This window comes from Triticum aestivum, chromosome 3B, assembly GCF_018294505.1.
Source record: "Triticum aestivum cultivar Chinese Spring chromosome 3B, IWGSC CS RefSeq v2.1, whole genome shotgun sequence".
NCBI lineage: Eukaryota > Viridiplantae > Streptophyta > Magnoliopsida > Poales > Poaceae > Triticum > Triticum aestivum.
This window is the reverse complement of record NC_057801.1, coordinates 586797867-586804952: the sequence shown is the minus strand read 5'-3', so window position 1 is coordinate 586804952 and position 7086 is coordinate 586797867.

Here is a 7086-nt window from a genome sequence, read left to right as displayed (position 1 = left end):
AGAGTCTATTAGGGAGAGAATCCGAACTCGCCCAAGATCTCCAAGACGCAAATGACGCTCGCGAGGAAGCCCAAGGTGCTCTGAAGGACATTCAGGAGGCGAGGAGGATTGCAGCTGGTAAGGCTTTTTCTTATTCACAACGGTTATTATGTAGTAGAAGGAGAAAATTAAGGTGACAAATTGAATTCTGATTTCTCCAGGGCGTTTGCGGAGCTGCCCCGCAGCATATCTGATGTCGCTCACTTCTACCGAGCTGAGGAGGAGAAGACTGCAGAAAAGCTCTTCTGGTCGCAGTATTTGGTGCTGAATTATCCGGTGCCATTTGTTGATCTGCTGAAGCAGCTGATCGGACTACATAAGGTGGCCGAACTAGCCATGAAGGATTTAATTGTCCGGCTATGGCCCACCGAGCCAATTTCAAGCAGTTTCTTCGGGCTCGTGAAGCGGATTGTGAGTGCTTGCCCTTGGCTCGAAGTCATTAAGAGGTCGGTTTGTATAGAAGGTGCACGAATGGAATTTGCCCGCGCGGAAGTGCACTGGGGAAAGCTTGATGCTGAAAAGCTGATGACCGAGGGACCGCCGGAGGGGAAGGAGCACCGCAAGCCCGAATTATATTATGATAGTGTCCTGAAAGGATCCTGCCTTGTGGCAGAGAAATGTACCAAAGACATTGTATTTCCATGAAGACAGTCATGCTGTCCTTTGTAAGGAGGAACAAAGTCACTTTTATTATGTATTGCCTGTTATGTGAAACTTTTTCCTCCGGTGCGACCGTTTTTTATATATTAATCTTGAGAGTTGGCCAGTCGTCGGCTTGTGCCCCCACGTAGGAAGTACGGGGGTGTTCGGGATAAACCTGAACACTCTTTATCCCATTTTTGGGTCCTTGAAGCAGGTGTTCAGCACAACGAACCAGGCAATCAGACTATAGGGCTTTATCACTCTCACCTAGCCATACGAGTTTGAGTAAGGTAGGCGCAGCCCCTGGTGTTCGGAAGACCGTATGAGGGGCTCTATCAGTACCTGATCGGAAGACCGATCCGTCGCACGCTGCATTTGTTATGGCATTATGCGGAATAAATCCTTAAAGATTTTACAACCTCTCGAACAGCTGACCAGCTCTCGCCGTATCATGACAGTTAGTTTTCGGCTTTCTCTACTAAGGTGCTCGTCCGGAAGAACCGGGACACAATCACAGTAGTTCTCCCAGCGCTACCTTAGCCGATATAGCGGAACATAAGGTACCAAAACATGGGAGTCGGGCAAACCCAACTATTGACCCAAGACATGATTCGGAGCTGATGCATATAATGCTATAAGTTCGGGGTGCCGAGCGACCAAGAAGGTGGTCGGACTTAGTTGCCATAGTATGGGTACAATGAAGCCCCTGGCGTATTAGGGCATGACACGATGTATGGATGCCGCTATGATGAAAGGTGTCAATGAGAAATGATAGCAGATAAGCGTCATATAACCCTACATGTTGTATTCGAGTAATACGTGTATGCGTATGACTACGGTTCATATTATAAAAAAGAGGTATGATGGTGGAACCTGTTGAGACCAGGCGGGAGGGAGCTGTGTCCGGATCCGAAGTATATCCGGATTGTATTCGGGGGAAACGTCTAAAGATTCCCCCTTTGCGCGTCCGAGCTGATTCCATGTCGCCAGTCCTGTTCTGTGCAAAAGAGACCCTGCAAAGAAAAGGCTAGAGACATTTGTGTGCCATGGAGCACTTGAGCCGCGAGATGTGGCCCTTCCCAACTTATGTCGGGGTGTTTAATTGAGCCCTGGTCAAGCTGAGATATCATGCCGTGAAGTAGTTCGGACTCCTTTATCGGTGTCCAGGAGTTTGGTTGTCGAATCAAAGTTCAATTGAAAAGACGTAACTCGCTGCTTCTGTTGCTAAAGTGGCGGTATACTCTTCAGCGCCGAGGTGGAGTTTGGCCTTGCCCATAGTTGTGATCACGTCACGTGGGCCGGGTATTTTAAGTTTGCCATAGGCATAATGTGGTACCGCGTTGGATAGAGCAAACGTGGTTCGCCCCAGCAGTGCGTGATAGTTACTGCATAGAGGGACAATGTCGAAGACTAACTGTTCAGTATGGTAATTGTTTGGTGATCCAAAGACTACCTCCAGAGTGATGGAGCTTATGCAACTGGTCTTCACACCTGGTATAACACCTTTAAAGGATGTTTTTAGTGGGTTTGATCCTCGAGCAATCAATACCCATCTGGCGCACTGTGTCCTGGTACAGCAAGTTTACACTGCTACCTCCGCCAATAGGGGCTCGTGTGAGGTGGGACCCACAAACTATTGGGTCGAGGATAAGTGCGACTGAATTGCCCTGGTTGGTATTGGCTGGACGGTCTATTCGATCGAAGATGATCGGCCGTATTTTTATACTATGGGGCGACTCGCTTTGTTGAGTCGGCGTCCCGAAGAGTGCACGTCCATTCCCATTTGGGGATGTGGATGGTGTTTAGCATGTTCACCGTTTTAATTTGCAGGGGAAATTTCTTTTGCCCTCCATGGTTTGGTGATCTGGGCTCCTCGTCGTCTTCATCGCTATGAGACCCCTTCTCCTTGTTTTCGGCGCCTGACCTACCGGCCTGTTTGAAGACCCAACATTCTCTATTGGTATGATTGGCTGCCGTTCCTGGGGTACCATGAATTTGACATGGGCGGTCAAGTATGCGGTCCAGGCCGGATGGGCCCGAATTGTTCTTTTGAAGTGGCTTTTTCCACTGACCGGACTGAGAGCCACGGAATCCGGCATTGACTGTCGTATCTTGGGCGTCGTCATTGTTTTTGTTAAGCTTATGTTTGTTGCACCGAGGTTTGCCGATGCTGTCTCTGGCCTCTGATGTGCCAAGATTGCTTGTTATGTTGTTGTTACGAGCCAACCAGCTATCTTCGCCCGCACAAAAGGGGGTCATGAGTGTCGTGAGGGCTTCCATGGACTTTGGCTTCTCTTGGCCGAGGTTTCAAGTGAGCCATTCGTCACGGATATTATGCTTAAAGGCCGCTAGGGCTTTGGCATCCGGACAGTCGATGATTTGGTTCTTTTTAGTGAGGAACCAAGTCCAAAATTTCCTGGCTGACTCTTCGAGCTGTTGGATTATGTGACTTAAGTCATCAACGTCCGATGGTCGCACGTAGGTGCCCTGGAAGTTGTCAAGGAATGCGTCATATAGGTTCTCCCAACTACCAATGGAGTTTGCCGGCAGGCTGTTCAGCCAATGTCGAGCTGGTCCTTTGAGCTTAAGGGGGAGATACTTGATGGCATTTAGGTCATCACCGCGGGCCATGTGAATATGGAGAAGGAAATCTTCAATCCATACCGCGGGGTCTGTTGTGCCATTGTATGATTCGATGTTTACGGGTTTAAACCCTTCTAGGAATTCATGATCCATTACTTCATCAGTGAAGCATAGGGGGTGTGCGGCGCCTCTGTGCCGGGCTGTATCACGATGCAGTTCGGATGAATCTGGTCGGTTGTATTCGGCCCGACCGGACTTGTTTTTGGTGCATCCGGCGTGATGATTATCTTTACGCGTGGTGGCGCGCCCCCGCGATCCGTAGATCAATCTTGACTGTGCTACTTTGTTTCTGGTACGTTTCGCAGGTCTTGCGTGTAGCCCCTGGCCGTAGTGTGTTGGCAGCAGGGTGCAGACTAGTGTTCGGGCTTTATTGCCTCCTCCTCGAGTTGAGGTAGTAACATGTGCTTTGGGTAACTTTTGGTTGGGCGCTCGAGTCCGTATTCCTCGGCTGCCAGGACCTCAGTCCATCTTTCAGTTAGCAGATCCTGATCAGCTTGGAGCTGTTGCTGCTTCTTGTTCAGGCTTGTTGTAGTGGCTATAAGCTAGCGCTTGAAGTGCTCCTACTCGACGAGATCCTCATGAATGACAAGTTCATCGTCATCGAGGCTCACCTCGTCTTCGGAGGGAGGCATATGATTGTCGTCCTCCAAGTCTCCCTATGTTGCTTGTCCATCTGGGCTAGCTTGCCCGTCCCCCTGCTCGGCCTGCCCAAAGTTAGGCTGGTCGGGATTGTATTCGTCTTCGGCACCATCCAGATTGTTATTGTCTCCTTTGCTGGTATTGCTATGGCGGGGCTTAGAGTGGCGCCGATGACGCCCATGCTTCGATTGCTTCCCTAAGGGGCTATCTTCTGTTGCCTCATCGCCATTGTTTTCTTTGGGGGTGTCCACCATATATATATCATATGAAGGGGTGGCTGTCCAGCACCCTATGAGCGGTGGTTCCTGTTCTTCTCCTGCATCATCGTCCATACCGTCGATGTCTTCGGAGTTGAAGTCGAGCACGTCAGTTAAATCATCGACAGTGGCAATTAAGTGGGTGGTGGGTGGGTAACGAATTTTTCCGTCATCCGCTTCCCACTCGAGACAGACATAGTTCAGCCAAGAGTCTCCTGACAAGGAGAGAGACCTTAATGAATTTAGCACGTCACCGAAGGATGAGTTTTGAAAGATGTCCGCGGAGGTGAATTCCAAGATCGATGCCCGATCAGATCTGATGGACACGGATGCACGCGGTCCGGAACCTAAGACCGGAGACAAGCCCGGGGGTCCGGTGACACAGATTTCCTCCGAGGTGGAGTCTGTGTTCGGATTCAACGCCGATGAGTGTGCGGCCTCCGTGGCGGGGTCCATCCACCCATCCTCGGATGGCGCGATCTGCTCCAGATTGAAGTCCGGAGCTGCTGCAGGTGCAATGTCCCGAATACTGTTTGGTGGCAGATCTAAGTCGTGCTCGTCGTGACCGTTCGGCGCTCCTGACGCGGGCCCGAACCTGTCAAAGATCAAGTCTCCGCAGATGTCGGTCGTGTAGTTCAAGTTTTCGAACCTGACCTGATGGCCAGGGGCGTAGCTGTCCATCTGCTCCAGATGGCCAAACGAGTTGGCCCGCAGTGTGAAGCCGCCGAATACAAAGATCTGTCCAGCGAGAAAAGTCTCACCCCGGACCGTATTGTTGTTGATGATTGAAGGAGCCATCTAACCGTGCAGCAACGACACAGAGGAACTCTCAATGAAAGCACCAATGTCGGTGTCAAAACCGGCGGATCTCGGGTAGGTGGTCCCGAACTGTGCGTCTAAGGCTAATGGTAACAGAAGGCTAGGGACACAATGTTTACCCAGGTTCAGGCCCTCTCGATGGAGGTAATACCCTACTTCCTGCTTGATTGATCTTGATGATATGAGTATTACAAGAGTTGTTCTACCACGAGATCGCAGAGGCTAAACCCTAGAAGTGAGCCTATGATTATGATTGTTGTTCTTGTCCTATGGACTAAACCCTCTGGTTTATAGAGACACCGGAGGGGGCTAGGGTTACACAGAGTCGGTGACAGAGAAGGAGATCTAACATCCGAATCACCAAGCTTGCCTTCCATGCAAAGGAGAGTCCCATCTGGACACGGGACGAAGTCTTCAATCTTGTATCTTCATAGTTCAACAGTTCGGCCAAAGTATATAGTCCGGCTGTCCGGATACCCCCTAATCTAGGACTCCCTCAGTGGGTGCGCTCCCCACCCTCGTGGGCCCCTCGAGCATCAACCGACATACCTCTTCCTCCTATATATATCCATGGACCCTGAAAACATCCAGGAGCACCATGAAAAACTATTTCCACCGCCGCAACCTTCTGTATCCGCAAGATCCCATCTTGGAGCCTTCGCCGGCGCTCCACCGGAGGGGGAATCAACCATGGAGGGCCTCTCCATCATCACCAAGGCCTCTCCGATGAGTTGTGAGTAGTTTACCACAGACCTTCGGGTCCATAGTTATTAGCTAGATGGCTTCTTCTCTCTCTTTGATTCTCAATACAAAGTTCTCCTTCCTCTTCTTGGAGATCTATTCGATGTAACTCTTTTTGCAGTGTGTTTGTCGAGATCCAATGAATTGTGGGTTTATGATCAAGTTTATCTATGAGAAAAATTTGAATCTCCTCTGAATTCATTTATGTATGATTGGTTATCTTTGCAAGTCTCTTCGAATTATCAGTTTGGTTTGGCCTACTAGATTGATCTTTCTTGCAATAGGAGAAGTGCTTAGCTTTGGTTTCAATCTTGCGGTGTTCTTTCCTAGTGTCAGCAGGGGCAGCAAGGCACGTATTGTATTGTTGCCATCGAGGATAAAAAGATGGGGTTTATATCATATTGCTTGAGTTTATCCCTCTACATCATGTCATCTTGCTTAATGCGTTACTTTGTTCTTATGAACTTAATACTCTAGATGCAGGCAGGAGTCGGTCGATGTGTGGAGTAATAGTAGTAGATGCAGAATCGTTTCGATCTACTTGTTGCGGACGTGATGCCTAGATATTCTCATAACTATGCACTTTTCTATCAATTGCTCGACAGTAATTTGTTCACCCACTGTAATACTTATGCTATCTTGAGAAAAACCACTAGTGAAACCTATGGCCCCCGGGTCTATTCTTTATCATATAAGTTTTCAATCTACTTTATTTTGCAATCTTTACTTTTCAATCTATATCATTAAAATACCAAAAATATTTATCTTATCATATTATGTCTATCAAATCTCACTTTCGCAAGTGGCCGTGAAGGGATTGACAACACCTTTATCGCGTTGGTTGCGAGGTTCTTGCTTGTTTGTGTAGGCGCGTGGGACTTGGGAGGAGCCTCCTGTTGGATTGATACCTTGGTTCTCAAAACTGAGGGAAATACTTACGCTACTTTGCTGCATCACCCTTTCCTCTTTAAGGGAAAAACCAACGCATGCTCAAGAGGTAGCAAGAAGGATTTCTGGCACCGTTGCCGGGGAGGTCTTCGCTCAAGTCAAGACATACCAAGTACCCATCACAAACTCATCTCCCTCGCATTACATTATTTGCCATTTGCCTCTCGTTTTCCTCTCCCCCACTTCACCATTGCTGTCTTATTCGCCCTCTCTTTTCCATTCGTCTCTCTTCCGCTTGTTCCCCATATCTTCTGCCGTTGTGTCTAAAATTGGGGAGGTTATCGTTGATAAGGACAATAATAATAACATGAGAAAATTTGATGCTTTCGTTGACCCTGTTGAAGAACCACATGTTTTA